Below are 24,359 nucleotides of genomic sequence, written 5' to 3'. Positions count from 1 at the left end.
CGTTTCGGGCATAAGCCCTTATGCCCGAAACGTCAATTCTCCTGTTCCCTGGATGCTGCCTGACCTGCTGCGCTTTTCCAGCAACACATTTTCAGGTCACTGAATATGCCTGAACAAGGGATTCCCTGAAAAATCTGTGGACAACCCTGACAGTGTTTGGTATTTGGGCCGCCTACACACTGATAGACCCATCCAGCAACTGAGGGACAAAGTCCTTGAGTAGACATTAATTGTCCACTTGAAGGCCTCAATTGGCGGTGGGGTGGGAAAACCACCCAATGCAGGCTTCCCAATGTAGACTTCATCAGAGCAAATGTAGGATGATAGTGGTGCCCTCCAGTACCTCTCTTTTATCTGATTAAGAGGCTCATATGCCACTGAGCGTACTGTAAGAAAAGCTTGAAATTGTGCCCTAAAAATGGGCCGAACAGGGTAGTAATTGTCATCATCTCTCTGATGGCCCAGCTGCATATCACTGCTTCCTACTGGACAGTAGTCTGCAGTGGATCAGTAAGTGATATAATTATGTAGATATAGGGTTATGGTATCTGTCATCTTTTGCTCAAGCCCTCCATGGACTCCTGTGATAGCAAAACAAAATCCTTGTATGCGTATGTGACATCAACTCATTCATTCTTAAGGCAGACTCCACAAACCTATTTGCAATTATGAATTGTTTGTTATTAAGGCCTGTCAATATTTTACACATTCTCTGCCTATGCTCAGTGATTATTCACTTACGGTTCTTGAATTTGTCATTGACTCCTAGGTTTGTACTCAGCTTTTCCACAACTCACTGTTTGATTGCATTGAAATCTGCTTCCTCCCTGCCGACAACAATGAGACCACCCTGTTCAAAGTGAGCAGCAATACCTTCTGTGACTGGAACCAAAGTATCTTATGCTCTCTTGACATCCAAGACCTGGCTGCGTCATTAAACATGGATGATTACACCATCTTCTTCCATCACTTCTCTTTTGTGGTCCACATCAATGGGATTGTACCCATTCATTCTTGTCCCATTACATCACTGTCAATGACTTCTCCTCTATATCTATATAACCTCCTCTCAACTTGCTTAGAAATCCATCCTTACCTCTTCCTTTTATTTCTTACATGTTGTCCTCTGTAACATTTATCATAAAGAATCAGTTTCAGGACCATAGCCAACTCAACATTCTTGCCATTAGCAGATGACCACAGGAATAATCATTGGATCAATGATTATCCATTTAATCAAGGACCATTTGTGTGCAGCTGAGCAGAGCTAGGAGACAGCAGTGTTTTCAGATGCTCCTCTCCCTACCTCTTCCTGTCACTATCATTTGAGTCACATAAATCCAACTGTCTTTCTTTTACTGGTGTCATTAGATTCCAACAATCTGAGTTAATGTATGAGTCCTGTGATGGTGCAACTTCCTTAGGAACAGGAATCTTTGCCCTTGCCCATCACTGACATCTGCTGCATGTCTGCACACATTGGCTTGGATTACGACTGGCAATATAGGAATTTCTGAAATATATACATCAAAGAACTGCAGATGCTGGACATCTGAAAGAAAAATAAATGAGTTTTGCCAACAATATCTGTTTCTAATTTAGGAATTTTACAAGTTGTCATTATGAACATGATTACATTTCATTCACTGTTGATATAAAATTGACATGGTTGAGTGCTTTATGACATATAAGCTGTTTGATTTTAAACATTCACCTAGTAGCTGGGTGATTCTCATCCTCCCATTTCCAACAGTTAGGCACACTGACACTTTTCTGGCCTCTAATATCTTATCCTCTCCAGTTCTGACTTACAGAATAATTAAAGAATGACCACAGATTCCCTGTCTTTCCCTGACTGATTTGTTCTATGGATCTCATCTGCATGAACTGATCCATTCCTCTGAACACTAGCCAGCAGTATTCTACTCTCATGGATTCGGCCGATCACTGCCTGGGTTAGGGTTAGCATTACTACACACTTGAAGCTGAGCTACTTAGTGACACTGCCACTCCCCTGAGTCTGCTGCACCTCTGTGTCTGCCTTACTATTTTCTAACTCTGAGGAGTTCTGGTAAACACTGCATTTTCATTCTAATGTACAGAATACTCATTGCAGTTCTCTAATACTGTCATTCTTCCATTCCTCTCTCTTTAGTTTCAATAGTATGACTGTTTATGTAGAGTTACATGATCATGTGCAGCATCATCATTAACATATTCATTCCCATTTTTCTACACTGGTGTTCCGTGCTCTCTCTGCAAAGCAGGGAAGAAAAATCCTCTGCTTGAGTGTAATGGGATGTGTTCATCTGATGGATTGAGAGCATTTTGTAACTGTGACAATGAGGGAGATTAGATTCCCTACAGTGTGGAAACAGGCCCTTCAACCCAACAAGTCCACACCGACCCTCCAAAGAGTAATCCACCCAGACTAATTTCCCTCTGACTAAAGCACCTAACACTCTGAGCAATTTAGAATGGCCAATTCACCCGACCTGCACATCTTTGGACTGTGGGAGGAAACCAGAGTACCTGTAGGAAACCCACGCAGACACGGGGAGAATGTGCAAACTCCACACAGTCACCCAAGGCTGGAATTGAACCTGGGTCCTTGGTGCTGTGAGGCAGCAGTGCTAAACACTGAGCCACTGTGCCGCCCTGTGCCAGCATGACATTGTGTATAAGGATGAGAGTGGGTACAAATGGTGGGTGATGGATGGAGATATGAAGAACAGAGAGAAATGGGTGCAATTGAAAGGTGAATAAATGTGAGGAGTTAGCTTGGAAAGATACAGTGAGGGAACAGGAGAATGCAGGTTGTAGATGAATTGTAGTGATTGCAATGAAACCAGCCAGGTAGACCTCACAGAATATGAGTTCGCTGATTGGGGCTGTTAACCTAGTCCAATCAGGGAGTTCTGGCTGACAGACAAGAACAGGAGTGTCAGACATCCTGAAACTCTGACAGCTAGCTCTGAGGGAGCTGAATCAGTGTCAGAGACTTTCCACATATACATAAAGGGTGACTTGGTGATGGAACATCAGACTCTGTGGAGTTATCTTAAATAGGCATCAGGACTCCACTTTCATGACCTGTTTTGGTCATAAAACACATCTGGCACTGCATTCGAACACATGGACACCAGGCTCCTGCTGCTCACTTCCTTGGTAGCTTCCAATGATATCTTCATGGCCTTTGAGAAAGGTTTCTTCCCGTTTCTGGGCAATAGAATTATAGAATAGTTACAGTTCACAACAAAGTCAATGGCTCATTGTGTCGATGATGACTTTGAGGGAGTAATTCAGCAAGACTCACTCTCCTGCCTTTGTCCCTGTAGCAGCAATATTCTTCTTATCTGATAGTTATACAATTCTCTTTCAAAACCCATGACTGAACTTGTCTCCAGCATACACCCATTTGCATTCCAGATCTTAACTACTTGCTGCATGAAAAGAAATTTCCATTTATATTTTGCTGTTGACCCTGTGCCAACGTGGTGATGTCCCCCTGCTCTCAACTCTTCCGCCAATGGTAACAGTTTCTTCATCTAATCTTTCCAGACCCCTCATAATTTGAACATCTTTATCAAGTCTTACTCTTCTCTAAGGAGAATGGTCCAGCTGTGAAAATCTATCCACAAAACTGAAATTTCTCTGGTTCCTCACAGTCCCCAGCAACATATCCAGCAATTATTAAATCAGTTTTTGCACATCTCCACACCTTCTTCCTGCTTGGCTTCTGAATTGTAACACCTTCAACTTTCATCCTTGCATTGCCCATTTAAATACTGCATAAGATTGGGCCATATGGTCCTCAATCATGTCTGCTACTGTTTGAATGAGAAACACCAAAGTAAAATTGAAAATCACGTGGTTGCATTAAAAAGCCACTGATAGACACACTTTGTATAATCTGGATTTCCCACACAATATCAGAGCAGGCTGGTCCCAGTCTGCTTCCCAGATAAGGTGAAGCCAACTATGAGCTTGTTCAACAAAACCTTTGTGAATCTGTGAGGGGTGAGTCATATCTGGCTATTCTAGTAATTCTTTTTTGTAATACGGTTGATAGGAACGTACTATGAGGTTTTGTCTAAATAGACTTGCAAAAAGCATTTGAGAAGCTTTGATAAAAAAAGAGATTATTGGCAAAACTTGAAGCACATGATCATAGGTAACTTTGTGAAGTGAATAGGTTATTGGATGAAAAATAGGAGGCAGTATGGATAATGGAAATGGACTTTGTTTTGTGAGATGTGACAAGTGATGTTCCTGCTTCTCAAAAATCCATCTATACTGCATCTGCAAAGGTCAGCCATCAATGAATTGAAGGACAGGTCAACAGGCTAATGGTCAACTCCTGTCCTTATTTACCTGCAGAGCAGCAGTGACTACACTTCCAAAGTAATTAATTGGCTGTATCGCGCTGTTAGTTATCTTGAGGATCGGATTGATGCTGCCTATGTGTAAATTCTTTCGTGACATATTTTGAACATATGTTGCTTCCTTTTGACTGTTATAAATAGAAAGTTTTTTTTTGCTTGGTTTTTGTTGCCTGTTAATAGAATTAAGTTTTACTCAAATCAAAACCTCTGCAAAGAATAATGGTAAAGCTGGCCAACTGGAAATCACTAATCTGGCTCCTAAACCAACTGGAGCTTAGATGGTTCCAAATTAAAATCAGTTCCCAGTTTGAACAAAGTCAGTTCCACAGCTGAAGAAAAATTAGAGCCAAAGGTTAGCAGTCAATTGATGAGAGAACAATTCGAATTACATGTACATTGAGTTCATGGCTGTGCAATTGCGTAAACATGACCCTGCAATGTTGACAATACGTTCTACCAGAATAGGAGGAGGCGATAAGAAATTTATGGTAGCAGTTTTTTCCAGTACGTTCTGAATGTTTAGTCGTGAAAGTTATGAACTTCCCTTGAGAATGCCTCCCTCCTCTTCTACATTTCAAGTGAGATTGTTGTAACAGTCCAAACCAGCTGGAATTGTCACCAAGGCAACTATATCAGCTAAAAGTTAAGCAAATACACCATGGAATGCAAATCAGATGTGACTTACAAAGATTTGCAATTTCACCTCCCACTAGTTTATTTTCTGTCCCTTCATTCCCTATCCCTACTGAAACTGGTACAAAGGCACCTCATTCCTGAGTAGGTAACCTACTCGTGAAACAGATTGAGAATTTCAATACTGGGCATCCAGGAGGTGCTGTTAGCCATCAGTGACAGCAGAATTGTATTCATCCACAATCTGCAGCCTCATTGCCCAGTATATCCACACTGGGCCCTGACACTTTTCCCACAATCGTACTGAAGACTGCTCCTGAACCTCCTAGCTGTTCCAGTGCAGTTATAACACTGGCATCTACCCAATAATGTGAAAAATTAACTAGGTATATTCTGTGAACAAAAAGCAGGACGAATCCAACCTGACCAAGTACTGCTCCATCAGTCAAATTTCAATCATCAGTAAAGTGCTGGAATGAGTAATTGATATGCTATCAAGCAGCACCTACTGAACAATAACCTGCTCACTGAGTTTGAGTTCCTCCAGGGTCAATCAGCTCCTGACCTCATTATAGCCTTGATCCAAATATGAACTAAAGAGTTGAACCACCGAAGGGAGGTGAGAGTGACTGCTTTTGATATGAAGGCAATGTTTGATCAAGTGTGGCATTGAGATGCTATAGAAAAATTAGAGTTAATATAAAATGTTCTGTGGGTTATAGTCATAGCTGACATTAAGGAAGATGTTTGAAGTTGTTGGAGGCCAATTGCTTGGTCCCTGGACATCTCTGCCTGAGTTTCTCGGAATAGTGTCCTTGGCCCTATAATATTCAGCTGCTACATCATTACCCTCCCTCCATCATAAAGTTTAAAGTGGGGATGTTCTCTGATGATTGCACAATATTCAGCACCTTTTGCAATTCCATAGGTAATGAAGCAGTTGCTGCTTGGATACTATTGAAGGTAGGTTGTTAAGTAACATTTATGCCGTACAAGTGCCAGACAATAGCTATCTCCAACAAGAAAGAATCTAACAATATTCCTTTAATGTTCAATGGCATCACCATCGTTGAATCCTTTACTATCAATGTGCAGGGATTACTGTTGACCAGAAACCAAACTGGAACAGCTATATAAGCACTATGACTACATGAGCAGGTCAGAATCTGAGGTGAATTCATTTCCTGCCTACCCAAAACCTGTTTCCCATCTACAAGGCACAAGGCAGGAGTGTGATGGGATACCCTCCATTGCCTGAATAAGTGCATTTCCAAAAGTATTGAAGATGACTAACACCATCAAGGACAAAGCACCCGATTTGTTTGGAACTTAATCTTCCATCTTGAACATTCATTCCCTCTACCACTGATGCACAGTGTACAAGATGCATTTCCATAAATCACCAAAACCACTCAACAGCACCTTCCAAGCTGTGATTTACACACCAAGGTAGACAAAGGCAGCAGATGCATGGAACACTGACACCTGCATTTTCCCCTCCAAGCCACAAACCATTCTGACATGGAACTATCTCACTATTCCTTCATTGTTGCCAGGTCAAAATTCTGGAACTCCCTTCCTAATAGTACTGTGGGTGCACCCACCTCACATAGACTGTGGTAGTTCAAAGTTGCTTGGCATTACCATCTCCAGGTTAATTAGTAATGGGTTAGGAGTGCTGGGCTATCCAATAATTTAAAACTTGGCAGATTGAATGGTATTTTGACTCAGCTCCCTGTGCTCTGAGCCAATGTCTGTGCCACTCTTGCTCAATTGCTGACCATTCAGCTTCCTTTCCCTAGCTCAATGTTCACTAACAGATTTCTCTGTCCTAGCAAAACCACTAATGTCATATTCTTCCTTATGTGGTCCACTTCAATGGAATTTCCCATGCATGTTTCCACCCCTCCCTATCCCAATACATCACAGAATCGTTACAGTGCAAAAGGAAGCTTTTTAGCCTATTGTATTTGCATTTGCTCCCTCACATAGTCCAAAACTCCAACCTTCTCTCTGTAACCTTGCAAATTCTCCCTCTTAGATAAGAATCTAATTCTGCTTTGAACATGCCTCCACCACATCTGACAGTTCGCAATGCTCCCAAGTTTTATATGGTCTGAAAATGTTTCAATAGTGCTCTAAAGTCTAGATCATGTATATCATGAAAAGCAAGGGTCCCAACACTAACCCCTGAGGAACTCCACTACAAATCTTTTTCTCACCTGAAAGACATCCATTAGCCAAAACTCTATTTCCTGTCACCGAGACAATTCTCTGTCCATGTTGCTACTGATCCTTTTATTCCATACATTATCATTTTGCTCACAAGGCTGTTGAGCAATGCTGTATAAGACACCTTTTGGAAGTCCACGTACACAACATCAACTACTTTGTCCCCATCAGCTTTCTCAGTTAACTCATCAAAACATTCCAGCAACTTGGTTAAACATGACTTTTCCTTGCGAAATCTATGCTGGCTTTCTTTACTTAACCTGCAGTTGCCCATGTAACTATTAATTTTGCTTTGGATAGAATCTTTCTCATTGGTACAGACAGATGCAAAGTATTCACTTAATATCTCAAATGGGTTTTCCCATATAGATGTTCCATCATAAATGCTGGCTGCACATTTGCATAGAAGCTTCTGGATGCCATAACCAGCTGTGTGTCCTTAAACCTAGTCTTCAATTGCTGGGTCATTGAGTCTTTCTGTCTTCTCCTGAAACTATTCAGCTTCTTAGTCATTGGCAAGAAGAATATATGACTAGGAGTACTGCTTCCTTCCTCCTTTATATCAAGGGAATGCACATGGAGAGCTTCTGCCTGGGTTTGGCCCAAAGGTCCACTTTTGTCTGGCAATACCTGAGCCTCTGAAGATCCCGAAGCAGCTTTGATGGACATTGCCAGTTTTCACTCCAACTCAGCCTGCCATCTTTCAATCTCATCACCATGACTTGATATCTGTGTTATGGAATCCTGCTAACCACAAGAAAAATGTAACATGGGATTTGAACAGGTGGAAGGCTGAATGATCATGAAGCAGGCATTCACGAAGGGAAATTAAAGTTAAAGAAAGAAGTATTGACAACATTTATATGGAATGAAGGCTGTGGTTTACATTGGCTTGAGGAATTCTTTGTTGGTCTGCTCCCTCTTCATATGAACTCTCCTTCTCCTTCCCTTTTCTCAAGAGAAAGTCAGTTTTATTGCTCCATCTGCCTCCCTCACCATCACCACCTACTGTTGGAGGTCTGGGCTCTTCTGCTCACTGTCCCTCTCATAATCACCTCCTGCTGCTGAAGGTCCCATTTGAATTGAATCAAGCATAAATAACCTATAAAAACAATGAAATATGTGAGGATTTATGACCAACACCAAAACCCATATGTCAATAAATAGTTTAATAATTAGAAACAAGGCAGTTGAATGACACAAAATGAAATACAGGCTAATGCTGCTGATGATAATAGTGATGATGAACAGGATGTAGATGGGCCCTCTTTTTCTTCCAGAGCATTTGAGGTTGCAGTAGGATGGTTTGATCAATTTTAATAAGTGTTTGCTTTATGTAATATGAAGCTGGTGGGGGATACAGTATCCATACATCAGGCAGCTACAGAAGAGTTTCTGAAAGAGCCGAATAGATTGTTGACACAGGGTACCAACCAGAGAAGGTCTTTAACACAGAAAGAACAGGTCTGTTCTGAAGAAAATATCAAGTAGGACCTAAAATAGAAAGGATATTATTAAACCAGAAAGAGTACAGAAAAGATTTACTCAGATGCTACTTGAACTAGAAGGTTTGAGTTATGAGGAGAGGTTGGGTAAGCTGGGAGTTGAATGTATGAGACTGAAGGGTGACATTATAGCAGTCTATAAAATCATGAGAGGCATAGATAAAGTAGATTGCCAACAGCTTTACCCCATGGTAGAAGACAAAGGTTTAAGGTGAGAGGGGAGAGATACAAAAGGGTCTAGAGAGGCAGTTTTTACACACAGAGTGTGGTGAGTATCTATAATGGGCTGCCAGAGGTAGTGGTGGAAATGAGTACAATTTTGTCATCTAACAAACATTTTGACAGGTACATGGATGGGATAGGTATGGAGGGATATGGACCAACTGCAAACAAATGGGACTGTTTTAATTGTAAAACTGGGTAGCATGGGCATGTAAGGCCAAAGGGCCTGCTTCCATCTTGTACACCACTATAACTCTATGACCTACATATCAAAGGAAGAAAGGACAGCTTTTGAAACAACAAAGGACAGGCTAACGCTATCACTATGTGCCATTGTGCCCCATTGTGCCCCAATGCTGGTTTATAGGTCAGAGCACCATCAAACACGAAAAGAAAAAATGAACCTCATATCCAGTTTTATTGGAAGGCAGTCTAAAGTGATTTGGTTACGGCAGTAATGATGTTCAGCTGGTTTAAGAATTCCTTTCTGCATAATGTCAGGACTTATTTAAGAGAAAAGAAATGTAATTTTAAAGTCTACTTATCCTTATTAATGCAACTGGACAACCACTCACACACAGATTGGCATCTAAACATTGAGCTTGTACTTGCGCCCCCAAAAAACTGACCTTGCTCATCCAGACAATGGGACAAGAAGTCATTGCAGCCATACCAGAAGAGTTTTTAGCCACAAAGTCTACCTCATGGAAACAAGTCTTTCAATGCTGTCTGTGTTTGCTGGAAAGAATTCAACATCCTGACATCAATTGGGATAATTAAGGACCCTTGGAATGAGGTTAAAGAATTAACTGGATCCTATGCCTCCTGGAGAAAGGTTCGGCCTGTGACTGTGAATGATTTTTCAGGGTCTTAATGTGGACACTGAAGCAGTCAATTTTGTTGAATTGGCAAAAGAGGATGGAGGGGAGGGATTCCAAATTCTGGCCATAGATGAGATGGAGGAGTTGCTTCAGTCTCATCAGGTGGAGCTCTTCACAAAAGAGTTAGTGGAGCTGATGAAACCTTATTTTGCATCTCAAAGAAGGCAGACCTCATGAGAAAAATTGAAAGAAAAAGTGACAAACTATGATACAAACATGGAAAAAAGCATGATCTTTCACAGAGTGATTGACACTGCTATTGCTCCTTACCTAGAACATTGTAAAATTCCAAAGTAAAAGGCAAAGCAATCAAAATTAATGTCTTTTGTTTATCTAATGCCACATCAACATTGTTAGAGACAAAAAAAATACAGATGCTAGAATCCAAGGTAGACAAGCAGGAGGCTGAGAGAACTCAGCAAGCCACACAGCATCAGGAGGTAGAGAAGTCAATGTTCCCGCTGTAACCCTTCTTCAGTTCCTTCCAAAACATTAACTTCTCCACCTCCTGATGCTACCTGCCTTGCCTTCTTCCAGCCTTCTGCTGGTCTACATCAATATCAACATGTACCTCACTCATTTTCTCAGTTTCCACCTTCCAGCTGAAGTGTTAGAGAGATGACTTGTGGTTGGTTCTCCTCCAAGTTCCCCAGAGATCCATCCTTAATCCTTTTCTTGTGCATCTTGTATATTTTATTTCCTGTAACATTATTCAAATGCATGCAATCAACCATCATACATTATGTAACACCCAATTCAATCTTTGGGCTTTGACCCAATGGCCATATACATTTGTCAGACATTAGGACTTAAATATGCCAGCAATTAGTATAATCAATCCTGGTATAACACATATGGTTTGCTACTGAGAATATCAAAGCCACTATTTTCCACTCTCAACCTCAACACTATTTTTGATCCAGAGTTGTGCTTGAAGCTCCATATCCCACCCAGTAATAGACTGCTTGTTTCCACCTACCTTGCCTTTTTCACTCTGTAGTTCCCTTACAGCTGCTAAAATACATTTTATGTCTTTGAATATTATATTTCCAATGTCTCCCAGCCTCCAGCATAAACTGTGTAAGGTTCTGCTGCCCTTACCACTATACCACTGTAATCCCTATCACCTTTATACTAATTGATTTAAAAACAAAGATTGCTGACATAACTCAGCAGGTCTAGCAGCATCTGTTGATCGAAAGCAGAGTTAACATATCGAGTCCACTGACTCTCCATCAGAACTGATAGCAGCTGGGAAGAACTGATATTTATGCTGAAGATGTGTTTGGCGGAGGTAGGCAGTAGAGAGGTGAACGGATCGGTGGAGATGGAGCCTAAAGAGTGACACATATGAAAGGGCATCCCATATACCCTCTTCACCACCCTGTGTACCTATGCTGACATCTTCAGGGATATATGACCTTGAACAACAACGTATCTTTGTTATTCAGTACTCTCTAGGGATCTAGCATTCATTGTGCATGTCCTTCCCTTATTGGATTTCCCAAAATTCTTCTCTTTGCAGTGATCAGGATTAAGCTTTATCTGCCATTGCTCTGCCCTATTTACCAATTGATTAATATCAGACTGCAGCTGAAGACATCCTCCTCAGTATTAACAACACCAACTATCATACTAATTCTATCCTTGATGTTCACATTTGAGTCATTAATGTACATGAATTGAATTGAATTGAATTGAATTAATTGTCACGTGTACCGAGGCACAGTGAAAAGATTTGTCTTGCGAGCAACAGAGGCAGATCACATAGTTAAGTAGCACAGATAGTAAATAATAAGTAAATAGCAGCAAAAACAAAACCACAGGTACGGGCGAATGCTAAGAGTTTGTGAGTCTTTTCAGTATTCTAACAACAGTAGGTAGAAACTGTTTTGTGTGTGTTCAGGCTTCTGTACCTTCTCCTCGATGGTAGAGATTGTAGAAAAGCATTGTCAGGGTGAGATGGATCTTTCCTTGACAGCGGACCTAGTAGATGGATTCTATAGATGGGAGGTTGGCCTTTGTGATTGTCCAGGCCACGTTCACCACTCTCTGTAACTGTCTCCGATCTTGAATGGTACAGTTGCCATACCAGGTAGAGATTACCTAAACAGAATACCTGGATGCCCTACCTATAAAAGTTGGCAAAGGTATTCGCCATCATGCCAAATTTCCTCAGCTGCCTGAGGAAGAAGAGATGTTGTTTGGCCATTGTAACCAGTGCGTCCACATGAAGAGTCCAAGAAAGCTTGTTGTTGATGACCACTTCCAGGAGCTTGACACTCTCTACTCGTTCCACCTCTGTGTTGTTAATGTGTAGGGGGGGCATAGATACATACTGCGAAAAGTCAACAACGAGTTCCTTGATTTTGCCGGCATTGAGAGCTAGGTTGCTCTCAGTTCATAGCAAACATCAAAGTTCTCAGCACCGATCCCTACAGTACGATGCTGGTCACAGGCGTCCAGTCAGAAAAACATCCATTCACCATCATCCTTTGCCTCAGTTTTGTAAGCCATTTTTGGATTCACTTTGCAAACTTGGCTTAGATCCCATGAGCCTACCTTTTGGACCCGTCTTCCATGTGGGACCTTTCTGCCAGTTCCTTTAAGATGCAAGGATTCAAGATGTGGGGACTTGACAACTTGCAATCCCAATAGTTTGCTCTGTACTATTTCTCTAGGGATGATGATTATTCTAAGTTCCTCCCTTTTTATAACCCCTGCACCATGATCTGACACAACCAAATGCCTTGGTAGGCTCTTCAGAAAATGGTTATGAGTGAACCCAGTTTGTGTGAGATTCGAGGAGCATATCAGCTAGACCTTGGATGGACAACAGATCACTTTCCATGAAGTACATTGGCGAACTGGTTGGGCTTTATGGCATTATGACAGGTTCACTGTCACTTTTACTGACACAATGTTTTTAGTTAGAGATCTTATTTTCTTTGAAATTAAATTCTTAGGCAGTTGTGGTGGGATTTGACCTTGCTTTCTCTGGGTATTGATGTTCCTTCTTTGAAGTCATCCTAATAACATAATGGTGAAAAGTAAAGGCACGTCTTGGTGGGGCCTCTCATATCCAAAACCTTTGAAATGCTTTTTGGATTTTACTAATTGTTGAGAGGTTATGAAGCTGGAAAGAGCTCTTTGCTTCAATACAAATTCGGTCTATTTATTTTTACTGCAAGAGCAAAAACATTAGTAAGACATTTAATTTTACAAAAACAAATAATGGCTGCATCCTTCGCAGAGTTTCAAAGCCATCAGCTTTGAGGGAATCATGGGATAACCTCACTGGAATTCAAATCATCACAACAGCAGAACCTTACTCAGATAAAGTGGTCCGCGAATCTGCTATCTCCTTGTATTCCTACCTCCTTTTATCATATCTGTCATATTCAAGCAGATGTGGAGCTTAAACGCTAGCATAGACTGAAAAACAGAGTCACATTGTCTGTTTCTGAACTTTAAACTTCTCTGTGACCCTCTATATCTAGGTTTAAAGGAGGATCAGTCATACATCTTCAAAAAGTCAGAATTTTCAACTTGGTCCTGAGTTTTGTATTGCGGTGGCGCTACTCCTCTCCCCAATCCACCAGTTGAAACTTCAGGACAAACCCACAGTGATACAATAACCATCCAACTGTTAATTGGTTCATGTGGGACCTTCGTCCTCATTGAGAGAACCATCTGCCTGTGAGAGTTGCTGGGATTGGTGGACACTGCTGAGGCCATGGGTATTCCCAGTGAATGGAAGCCATGTTGCCGGACAGCCAGTTAGGTTTGGAGTATTGTCAGAATCAGTCCAGCAGGCCCCAAGGCGGGTGGAGTTAGGTTTGTGAAGCCACGTGAAAAAGGGACCATCTTTGGAGGCTGCTCCCATTGGGCAATGGGACCCCGCAGGCAAAGTTTCAGCGGCAATGGGAAGACGCTTTTTGGTGGCCATTCATTTGGCCACAATACTTCAACTGATCTAAGGGTGTGTCAGCCTCACTTGCCATTGGTAAAATACCAGAGGAGGTGGTGTGGTGATGGGGTGAACATTCTGCTGCCATGTTAGTCAAGGAACAATCTCCCTACCTGCTTGCCCAATCCTGAGGGGGCCACAAAATGCCACACTTGGATCAGGAATAATGGCGGGGCATGGTTCCTGACTGACCAATGAAGCAGATTATTGCTGGATGTAAGTTAATTCTTGTCTATCTCAGCTAAGGAAATGGTACAGGAGAAAGCCCAGAGGCACTAATTTAAAAACATGTATTTGGTGTGTGTAATGTGTCGTAGGATCTTTTGTATATTTTCATTCATGGGATGTGGCTGTAACTGGTGAGGCCAGGATATATTGACCATTCCTTATTGTCCTTGAAAAGGATGGTGGTGAGTAATCTTCTTGAATCACTGCAGTCAGTGTAAGGTTCTTTGACAGTGTATGTACCATGGGAAATTCCAGTTTATGACCCAGTGTTGTTGAAGGGATGGAACTCTGCTGCTGCTTTCAATTAGGTGGCAGAAATCATGGTTTGGATGTTGATGCTGCAGGCACCTTGACGATTTTCTTCAGTACACCTCGTAGGTAGTACTCACTGGAATCACGTCGCATCAGTGGCTTATGTGCTTAAACTTGGTGGTGGATGGGGTATCAATGGGTTGTTTTTCCCAGGTAGTGTCAAAAAAACTGAGAATTTTTGGAGGTACACTCTTCCAGTTAAGTTAAGAGTGCTCTCACACACTTGGGACATTTCTTTTGGAGATGATGGACGAGCTCTGGTGAGCCAGGAGATAAGTCAATAGCCACAGGATATTTAGTTTCTGATTTGTTCTTGTAGCCTCAGTATTTTTCTGGGGGATCTAGTTGAGTTTCTGCTCATGTCGACCCCCAGCTCAAGTATAGAATGTTGAGGGATTTGGAGAATTCAGCGAAGGTGATATTGTTTAATGTTGTGGAGAGGTAGTTAGACTCTCTCTTGTTGGAGATACATTGCACTTGCATGCTGTAGATGTCACCACTTATTCATCCAAGGTTGGATATTAGAAGGAATTATAGAACAATACAGCACAAAAGGAGGCCTTTTGTTCCATTGTGTCTCTGCTGCTTCTTTGAAAGAGTGATTAATTTGACCTGCTGCTCTTTTCTTTCCCTATAGATCTCCAAAACCTTTCACCTCAAATACCTGTCCAATTCTCTTTTGTAATTTACCCATAAAATATGCATCCAGCACCTTCTCAGGCAGTAAGTCCCAGGCAATAGGTTGTGTGTTATTTTGTGATCTCATTTGATGCGTCCAACTATCTGTAATACATGAAAATCTTGTAGTGCAGTGGGAGATTGTCCCTGTTTATAAACCAGAAGCTCCCAGTTTGAGTCTCACTTGACTGTCAAGGAAAATATATTCAGAATGTATGAGTGCGAATGTCAACTGCAAATCTTTCCAAACATGCTATACGAAGATAATAGGGGGTGGTGGAGTAAGATGCCTGGTCAGCTGTGTATAGATAGAAAGTTGGATCCTCTATCATCACCATTTGCAATGCTGGGACAGAATATGAGCATAAAAGCCAGACTCCTGGCGTGAACAATGTGTAATCCTGCTGTGAAGTGTTGGTTTATTTTCAAATTTTAAAAGTCTATAAAGATACGTGTTTTGAGTATATGCTGTATGGTATGTGCCTGGTGAGTATGATATCAAATCAATTTACTTCAATGTCAATCAAAAACTTACTACTTCTATTCTCTCACCTCACTTCACATTGCATAAACCATTAGTTTTTATGTAAAGTGACAGTACATATCATTTGAACAGTAATCTGATGAGTAATGAAACCAGATCGGTAAGATTCCAGGTTCAGTTGTTGATCTTTAATGGGTTAACTAATTTCAGTCAGAGCAGAGGAGGAGTTGATATAATTAATTTTAAATCTCATTGTTTATGGATTGGCATTTGATGACCCTTATTTAAAATATATGTTTTTAAAATATTGGATGAAGACAGGTTGAAGGTCAGTGATAATATTTCCCACAGTAGTATAGTCTGCCAATATTCAATGCTAAGGCTTACAGAAACACACACACACACAAAACACAGACAGAAATACACACCACACACACATACACCACACACACAAACAGACACAATACACACATATACTGCACACACACAGCACACACACACAGCTCATACGGAGCGGACACAAAAATACACACCATAACACAAACAGACAACACACACAGACACTGTGCACACACACACCACACACACAAACACACAGCACACACATAGTTACACCCCACATACAAATACACACCCCACCACAAACACACACACACACAAACACACAGCACATAAACTAACATCGCACATAACCATTCTCCAATCTAAAGCATACACAAGCACCACACACAGTCCCCTCTTCCTCCAATTTTCTCACTCCCACCAGACGCACATAACAAGATGGTTCATTCTGCAGAGTTATTACATCCCAGTGCCTCCCAGTGCCTCCCAGTGCCTCCCAGTGCCTCCCAGTGCCTCCCAGTGCCTCCCAGTGAGGTGGAAAATAATAAAACTGAAAGTGCCAAATTGTATTTGGGAAAATGTTACTTCTTAGATTAAGCTGTACGTTCTGTTCCTGTTGAACTGTCCCACAGATGATGTCTCAAATTGATTTTGGTTGTATCGCTTTTATTGTTCAGTTAACAGTAAAATTCAGTGGAATAGATTATATTGAAGAATATGATAAATATCACCTCTAAAGCAATTCAAACTTTGACGATAATTTTGGCTTTTAAGACATAAATCATGACTGGTCAAAAATTAAAATAAATTGTATGTTCAGAAAATTGCATTTGAAAAAATACCTCTGTACCTCTTGGGCCCAACTTCAAGTTTAGAAATTCATTCCTCTTGATGTGGGAAATGTAGGACTCAACAAACAGAAATTATTTCTTCATTGTAACAACTGCTTGAATGTCCCCAGAAGACAGCGGGGAATTTAAGAACATAAGAAATTTGGACAGGGGTTGACCATATGTTACTTGAGCTGCCCCGCCATTCAATAAGATCAAGACTGACTGTCAGTCTCATCTTCACTTCTCTGCCCGTCCCCATATCCCTTAGTATCCAAAATTGAAAACAGCAGATTGTTCTGGGACTAACTCAATGGAATAAGCAGAATTCAGCAACTTGTCCACTTGAAGTGAGCACAAGTGGCTGGCAATCTTGATCAAAGTTAAGTTCTCAACCTCTTAACGATAATGAAACTTTCTCCCAACTACTTTCGACACATTTTGACTTTGCTGTAAAATGTACCGAGTCTTGAACACTGGTCGGCTGCAGTGCCATAAAAATAATTTTACAGAGGGCTGCTTCAAAGATCATTCTGACAGAACTAGTGTATATTTTGCCAAAATAAACAAAGTAGACAGGAAAATATCATTAAACATGCTTCGAAGTGAGTGCCTAGAACCTACAAAGCTGGCCAAGATTTCCCTTACATTCATACACTGTGCACACAGGAGCAGCAACCGTTTTTCTACATCTCTCTGAAAATGTGTGTGATGTACGCCTCCTTCAGTTACTGAGTTACCAGGTTAGTGAAACCATTTTAAGATCTCTCTGCTCAGTTATTATGGTTATGAACTGTTCTAAAGTGGGTGCTTGATGACGAACGGGACAACTCTGAGACTAATCATGAAAGATTAATCTAGCTATTGTAGAAGGGAACTGAGTTGGAGTGAAATACTGCACATTCTTTGGCTTTTCATAGCCAGTATTGAAACGGCAAAAAACATGAAGCTTGTGTGACTCAATTCAGGTTTACCAGCTTTTATCAATTCCAATGTAATAGACTGCAAGTATAGAATGTAGCTTTTTTTTCTGGAAAATAGATTATATAAAGAAAAATGAATTCCACGATTGTGTGGTCTTAAACTTCAACTATGATGTTATAACAGCGACTACTTCATTGGTTGTTATGTATTCTGAGATGTCCTGTGGTCATGAAAGGTTCCACTTAAATGTGAGGCTTTCTTTGGATTACATTTCCTTCAGCTTTACTCTTTGCCTTGCTGGTTGTGCTGAGCTGCTTTGAGGATCAAATTGGTAGTGTAGCAGGAGACGTAATTCAAATCACGCTGATATTTACATTTCACTGTGAAGACTAATAATAGATTTTTAAATGGTCTATTGAAAACTGTCCAATAAATAGACCTAAACTTAGAAAACCAGAATTTAACTACTCTCTTTTGCATAAGCTCAATAGCCCGCTGATAGAATCCAGCAGAAAGCCAGAGGGGTGGGAACATCACCATCACTGTCATTTTGATAACTTTAATATACTGTCCTGAGATTATCAGTGCCTGACCATGTTTTTTAAAGTACCATGATCAAAGATAAAATATGAAAAATTGAGTTTTAAAATTTCATCTTAACACAGGTTGAGCAGTTACCAGATACTGATTACTCTGCTTAATTTCCATTGAATTTAAATGTCAGTAGGAATGATTCGACTCCTATTTTATGTTGACAATAGAATGATGGTTTAGATTGTGGAAAAGACTTGCACCTATCTTTACCATACCTGGAAAGCAGAAAGAGCAAATTCACCCAATATATCTTTGTCAGCTTGATAAGTGACAGTACATTTGGAATAGCGCATTCAATTCTGAGTCTCCCTGCTACAGGAAAGACGTTATAAAAATTGAAAGGGTTCAGAAAAGATTCACAAGGATGTTGCCAGGGTTGGACGGTTTGAGCTGTAGGGAGAGGCTGAATAGAATCATAGGAACATCATAGGCCGAGGGTGACTTTATAGAAGTTTATAAAATCGTAAGGGGCTGAATAGATTTTCCTAGGGTAGGGAAATCCAAAACTAGAGGGCATTGGTTTAAAGTGAGAGAGAAAAGATATAAAAGGCACCTAAGGGGCAGCTTTTTCACGCAGAGGGTGGTGTGTGTGTATGGAATGAGTTGCCAGAGAAAGTGGTGGAGGCTGGTACAATAACAACATTTAAAAAGCATCTGGGTGGGTATATGAATAGAAAAGGTTTAGAGGGAAGTGGGCCAAATGCTGGCAAATGGGACTAGTTTACTTTAGGATATCTGGTCAGCATGGACAAATTGGACCGAAGGGTCTGTTTCTACGCTGTACAGGTCTATGATGCAATGACTCTACATTTGTTGGACTAGAGGCTCTGCAAACAATTATTAATCCTATTGGGCAGAATCTTCCCAACCAGGAGATAGTGAGCACTGCAGATGCTGGACAGTCAGAGTCGATAAGGTGTGGCATTGGAAAAGCACAGCAGGTCAGGCAGCATCTGAAGAGCAGGAGAGTCAATGTTTCAGGCAGGACCCCTCATCAGGACTGGGGAGGGGGAAGATGGCTGCGAAATAAATAGGAAGGAGGTGGGGCTAGGAGTAAGGTAGGTGGGATGGCGATAGGTGGGTGCAGGTAGGAGGTGATTTTGATAGGTTGGTAGGAAGAGTGGAGTGGATAGGTGGGAAGGAAGATGGACAGGGAGGTCAGGTCAAGACGGCGATGCCAAATCAGAGGGTTGGATCTGGGATGGGGTGGGCCTCCTTCACTGCCTAAACAAGGCCACTTGCAAACTGAAGGAGGGAAACCTCATTTTCTGCCTCGGAAGCCTACAACTGCACAACCTCAACATTGAATTCACCAGTTTCCAAATCTCCCCCACTCTCCACACGATCCCAGATCCAACCCCCCAACTCGACACTGCCCACTTGACCTGACCTCCCTGTCCATCTTCCTTCCCACCTATCCACTCCACCCTTCCCACCGACCTATCAGAATCACCCCCTACCTACATCCACCTATCACCATCCCAACTACCTTTCCCCCAGCCTAAGTCCCCTACCCCAACCTATCTCTCAGCCCCCTTCCCCCTCCCCAGTGTTAATGAAGGGTCCTACCCGAAAGGTCAATTCTCCTACTCCTCAGATGCCACCTGACCTGCTGTGCTTTTTCCAGCACCATACATTATTGACTCAGAATCTTCGCAGCCACTGAACGATGTGAGCCTGGGCAAGATATTAGAGCCCGGTAGTACTGGAAAACCTGATCACTTTTGAAGACTCTTATTTTTAACTCGCAATAATTAAGAAAAGGCTGGCTTTGAATGAAGAATTTCCAGAATGTGCTGCAGAACTGTCTCTGAGAATATCTTCAGAAGTACAATTCTTAAAAATGAAAATAAAGGCAGTAACAAGTGTTGTCAATCAGGACCTGGAAAAATCAGTGTCCAATAGAATGTTCAGTCAGTAAGAAAACTTATTTACTTTGTCTCACTGCTGGGAGCAATTGGACAAAACACACCAAGAATATGAAGGCACAGCTCCCCTATCCCCTACCCTGATAACTCAATCAAGTGGTGAGTGGAATATTTATGGGACAAGAATGGAAAGCTGCTAGTTGGAAATGAGCCACCCATTATACACCTTATTCTATTGTCTTATGTGAAGTGCTTTTAAAGTGTTGCCTATTATTCTGAATTAAGGCAAATGCTGACAATTATAAAAGTTTGCAAGAGCCGAAAGCATTATCTCGGTAATTACATTACAAGCTGTGGCCACTCTTCACCCTGACCTGAAGCAGAATTTCAGGGCCGATATAATTAATCTCCTGAGGAAACGCCTTTCAAAACACGTAACTGTGTGAACTTTCTCTATCATTCCCTAAAGAAATCTAGCAAAACTTTAGAACATCGATCTAACAGTGCAGGTTATATTATTCAACCCTGGCCAGCTGTATTCACAGATGAATTTTCCATCATGGGAACCAAAGTTTTCCCTAGAGCATTTATTTAGTCTTGTTCATGCTTATTATAACTTTTCATCCTGTTCTTAATCAAATATTTTCTCATATCCTTATGTAAAGGAATGAAATGAAATAGCATTAAATATATCTTTAGATTTTTGAAATGTCTTCATACTTTTCACTTTGCTTGTAGTTTCACTAATTTTGTTACTCAGCTCGTGCTGTTTTGAAATCATTTCAAGCATTGATTTCATATGCACCTTTCAAATCTTGTCTGGATTTTCTTCAATGAAAACTAATTTAAGTTCTTACCACATGTTGGTCAGTGGTGAAAATTGCTCGTATATCAGTGATGAGCCATCGTCTTGTACCACAGCAATGGGTGGAGGTACATTCATTGCGCTGTGAGGAAAGCAATTGCAGGATTTTGAATGAGCTACAGTGAAGGAATAGTTTGAATATTCAGAACATTTTATGGTGACTTTAATAATAAATCAAGAATATAATGTTTCGATTCTTCTCACTTTAATGTTTCTTATTTAAGTATTTCATGAGATACTTCCAAGACAGGATGCTGCGTGGCTTGGAGGTGGTGGTGATGTTCCCTTGCAGATGCTGACAAGCAAATTGGACAGTTGGGAGACAGCCTGAATTGTAACAGCCTTTGTTCAATTTACAAGTCCTTTTACTTGACGGATATCAAGGAGCTTTCAAATCCTGGATTTCTCTATGTACAGTCAAGCTTGGTGTCAATCATAAAATGTTTCTGGTAGTGGTGAGTGTAGATACTTTGTGGGGATTGTAATTTTCAACTTTGTTGATTTTCCTCAGTGATTGCAATTTAAATTTAAACCAAACACTAGGTTTCCCAGATAGTTAAAATCTTCTGAAGACAAATGTAATCAGTTATTGTGTAGATAATAGTTAATTATCTTTCAGTAAATGTCATTTTTAATGCCTTTATTATGTCATGAACCTATGTCAGGTGCTCAGTATGCAATTTAGTAAAGATAACTAGATGGCAGTTGCAAAAACTTTTTAAAATGATCTTGTGACAATTGTATTAGTTCTTGTATGAAATATGAGCCAAAATCTGACACAAACATTACTCAGATAGTGAATAGACGTGTTTGTAATGTGTTACAAAGTTAATGCATGAGATAGAAATCAAATGATGATGGTGCACACAGTTGTTATTTTAGACATATTTCTGAACATTTTTACAATGACTCTACTAAGAAAAATAAGAAGCTTTGAAACATATTGTTCCAGCTCTTCCCATTTTAACACAAGTAACTGAAGTCTTGAAGGGAAAAGGTGCATACAAGTTTCATGTCTGGAAACTACCTTCAGTTTGTCTGCCACAGGAAATGTATTCTTCACTTGCGTGTTGAATATCACACAATTAGATTTTGACTGTAAAGAGATTTGTGGATGCAGAGTGATCCCAGTGGAGTCTCTGTCCAAGAATGTTCTTTTAGACAGTGATTAATTTTGGCAAGGGAATGATTCAGAGGTGCTGATAAAATGCAATGTCTTCCATTCGTGTTCTTGCTGGACCTGTAAGATCTGGTTAAATGATTTTGGATGCTTGGAAACAACATGTACAGATTACAAATTCTATAAGGCTGAGACGCAGTCCCATGGAGAGACTCTTTCCCTCCCCCCCTCACAGAGTAGAATTTTGTTTGACATTTTGGTTGAAAAACTCTTGTCGGTACAATGATCAAGTTGTGTTTCCCCCCCTTGCTGGATGTGACAGTAATGTTACGTACAGAAAGTTCCTTGTGTCCCACTTGATTCTTAGAAAGTGGTGGAGTGATGACAGTTTGCTGAAGATGTGGAACCTGCAGTACTGAGGGGTTTTGCTGTTTTGTATGGCACTGCTACAGGCCGCATGGGATAACTTCCTACTGGTGGCATAGTAAGAAACGAGACCTTATTCAAGAGATTCCTTAATTGATGTGTTCTCTGCCCATAGACAGTTTCATGGCTTGTCATCTGTTATTACTTCATCTGAGATGTTTCCTTCATTTGGCAGCTTTTGTCAGTGGCGGTTTAACATTGCTTTCCACTCATAGTGAACAAATCTGGTTCAGGCAGAGTGGGAATTGAACTTGTAACTCTGGCATTGTTTTGACCAGAATGCTAGCCATCTAGCAATCTGATCTAACCAGTCCCTGAGGAAAATAGTTTTATGGAATAAAATTCTGTTGATTATACTATTTTGTACTATAAAACAAGGAATTACTTTGAACAAAAAAAACACTGATTAGCTGTTTTAAAAACAATTTTGGCACTTACTCACATTAAGTAAATCTGTTTACATAGCCCTTTGTTTGCCAGTTTCTAACTATTAACTAATTTTGAAAAGTTTTGATTTAAGGGGTAGATACAAAGCCAAAAATGTAGTTGTCTAATTGGGGTCTAAATGAAAAGAATTATGTGGCAGCTTCTATGGTTAGTGAAGGAAAACAATTAAAGGCAGGAAACCTAACATTCAACTCTCAAATTCAGTTATCTGGATGAGTGACACATTTGATTGCAATGTTCTCAGTAGATTGGAAAAGATACAAGACATAGAATTGGGCCCATTTTTGACAGTACTATGGGTGCTTTAGCCTTAAAACACCATCTATGATGAATGTACAGATGTGTAGTTCTAGTTGCATTTTGGTGAGAGGATCTTCCACTGGAAGTATACAGAGAAGGCAGATCATTACATTGTTAATTTATCACCATTCAAAATTAATGCACAACAGCAGCAGGGAGGATCCCACCTTCTCATTATCTTTGCAAGAACCGATCAATTACTTGCAGAATATTTGCTGATTTTGCTGTGATGTGGAGGTTTGTGGTGCTTTCTACAGTTATCTTAAGCCACCGAAAGCCTTTGAGAAATGTGTAAGAGTGGCTCTAGAACCTGGTTCTATCTTTAAAGATGCATGGGCGCAGTTCTTTGCATTAGCTTTGGACCATGGCATGACTGGGTGAATGAGCAGAGGTGACACAGAAAAGGACAAGCTGCTTGATGAGTGAGGGGGAAGAAGGGGTGTTGTTGGCAGGAACCATTTCAGCTTTGGTTATTCAGGGAGCATGGCAGCAAGTTGCACTTGAATAAAATCATTTTTAGCTTTTACAGCAGCACTCATGATGTTGAGTGACTTCTGTTTATGTTCCATTAGAAGCTGAGAGATCATCCATCAGATACTGTATCATGGCTGGATTAAAAGTGTTCTCAGGAGGTTGGACATCACTTCTACAGTGCAGAGGCTGGATTCCACATTCTGTGCAAAGTCGATGCTGGGTTCCTCCATTGTCTTTGCTTTCTGGCAGATCAATGAATCAAGCATTTCAGTATGAGTCCTTTTCTGCCTTCATCTGTAGACTGTCCCTGAGGTGCTCATTTGAATACTTTGCAGTAGAATTTCTTGCCCCTGTTGAGCTAGCATCTGCACCATACTTAGACCCAGCTCTTGTTATAGGCTACCTGCACTTGGTGTCTTACCACATGAAAATCTCACCTTTATGTTATCCTTTAAAGTAGACACATTGTCAACATGTAGACTGGTAACTAAAAATGACAATGTTCCTTCTTCATCACTACCTTCCTTTGACCGCTTCTTTTTCTGCCAAATCCTGGCCAGGGTGGAATTTCTGATTGTCACCAAAGAGAATAGTACAAGATTGGAGCTTCCATGAATGAAATGGAGGCGGTTGGGTGAA

At 40.8% G+C, this 24,359-nt stretch overlaps 1 protein-coding gene across 7 annotated transcripts in view; it reads left to right on the top strand.

The window, feature by feature from the left end:
* The window catches only part of LOC122563253 (tetraspanin-18-like), a 121,019-nt gene that overhangs the window by 10,750 nt on the left and 85,910 nt on the right, over positions 1–24,359 (top strand). The window contains exon 1 of one of the 7 annotated variants that reach the window (XM_043716891.1): positions 3,977–4,020. The exons of 4 other annotated variants lie outside the window; for them this stretch is intronic. The gene's annotated coding sequence lies outside the window, so the exon portion shown is untranslated. Of the gene's footprint in view, positions 1–3,976; positions 4,021–17,249; positions 17,446–24,359 lie in introns of those variants that run through there. 2 more of the 7 variants (XM_043716890.1, XM_043716888.1) reach the window with 2 other exon arrangements.

This window comes from Chiloscyllium plagiosum, chromosome 26, assembly GCF_004010195.1.
Source record: "Chiloscyllium plagiosum isolate BGI_BamShark_2017 chromosome 26, ASM401019v2, whole genome shotgun sequence".
Classification (NCBI taxonomy): domain Eukaryota; kingdom Metazoa; phylum Chordata; class Chondrichthyes; order Orectolobiformes; family Hemiscylliidae; genus Chiloscyllium; species Chiloscyllium plagiosum.
Note: the sequence above shows the minus strand (reverse complement) of the source record. Positions and strands in the feature narration are given on the sequence as shown.